This window comes from Orycteropus afer, unplaced genomic scaffold (assembly GCF_000298275.1).
Source record: "Orycteropus afer afer isolate SDZICR_OR568_19922 unplaced genomic scaffold, OryAfe1.0 scaffold00130, whole genome shotgun sequence".
Taxonomy (NCBI): domain Eukaryota; kingdom Metazoa; phylum Chordata; class Mammalia; order Tubulidentata; family Orycteropodidae; genus Orycteropus; species Orycteropus afer.
Window position 1 is genome coordinate 1,371,546 of NW_006921717.1, and position 1,390 is coordinate 1,372,935.

Here is a 1,390-nt window from a genome sequence, read left to right on the forward strand (position 1 = left end):
GTCTCCAGTTCCGACTCCTCCTTCAGGGCCTCACTCAAGGAGAACCTGCCTTCTCCGACTCTTCTTGATTTCGCCCGACAGTGAACGTCTTCGTTTGGTTTCTCGCGTCGCCCTTCACGTGCAGCTGTAGAGCACGGCGTTCACCGCGTGGTGCGGTGGTGACTCGCGTGAAGTCCAGGCGGGCGCTTCGTGCTGCTTGGTGTCCCCGGCACGCGGCAGGCACCGGGTGAACGTTCGGAGAGGCGGTCATCGGCAGCTTCCGCTGGTCTCTTCGCGGCCCTCCTGGCGTGGGCAGGGGCTTGCTCAACCGAGTCTCTCCAGTTACGAGCGGCACACGGGAAAGTGAAGTTGCCAGAAAGTAAAAAGTGTTACTGAATGAACCGGCCGCTTCCAAAACTTGTCCTGGGTTCTCTGCCACCGACTCGAGCGCGTCTGCCGTCACCTCCTCTTTTTGCTGAAAATGGCCCCAATCAGTTGTAAAACGAAATTACAAATCTTGCAAAAGATGTAGGATCTCGTGACGTTTGAGAATGTTCAGGTCTCACGCAAATCTGTTGACCAGTTACAGGCCACAGACAGACCTGCGTAGCACCTGAGATGGACGGGCGAGGAGAAGAAAGGTCAGCAGCCCCACAGAATAGAATAATTTCTCTATCAGGACACAGAGACCTCGGAAAAGACTGGGGAAGTCTTTGGGTATTTCTGCAAAATTATGTAGTAAAGCCCGTCAGGGAGTGAGTTCTGCCTTGTGGTACCGTCATGATGTGTGCTGTGGAAATTCCACCAAACGCTTGCTGGGCTTGTGTTTTCAGCCTGAAGGACTGCTTGCTTAAAGGAGCGCTGGTGACGCAGCACTTAAGTGCTCGGCTGTTAACTGAAAGGTGGCGGCAGGAACCCACCCAGAGGCTTCACGGGAGAAAGACCCACTGATCTGCTCCCACACAGGTGACAACGTAGAAACCTGATGGGGCAGATCAGCTGTCCCACAGGGCGCCGGGAGCCAAAACCCCCTGCACAGCCCTCGCGAGGACCTTGTCGCGTTTACAGCCCAAATTATGTTACCTATGTTGTTGTTGTTATGTGCCATTGTGTCAGACCGGACTCACAGCCACCCCCCCTTGGGTCTCCGAGGCAGTATTACTATGGAAATAGATCGCCCAACCTTCCTTCCGGGGAGTGGCTGGGGGGATTGAACCGCCAGCCTCCTGGTTAGCAGTCATATGCCTTAGGCACTACGCCACCAGAGCTCGTATGTTAAGTATAAGACAGAAATATTTTTGATTTCATTTGTCAAGCTGTTTCCTTAGAGCTTTGTGTGAACTGTTTCCTGTGACACTTTGGTCCCTTGGGTGGCCTTAGTTCAGTGCCCCTGGGCCGGCGCTCTTTCAGT

General features: G+C 54.1%; 1 protein-coding gene across 1 annotated transcript in view; it reads left to right on the forward strand.

The window, feature by feature from the left end:
- CHKA (choline kinase alpha) overlaps positions 1 to 1,390 on the forward strand; it is a 60,221-nt gene that overhangs the window by 4,632 nt on the left and 54,199 nt on the right. The gene's annotated exons all lie outside the window — the stretch shown is intronic.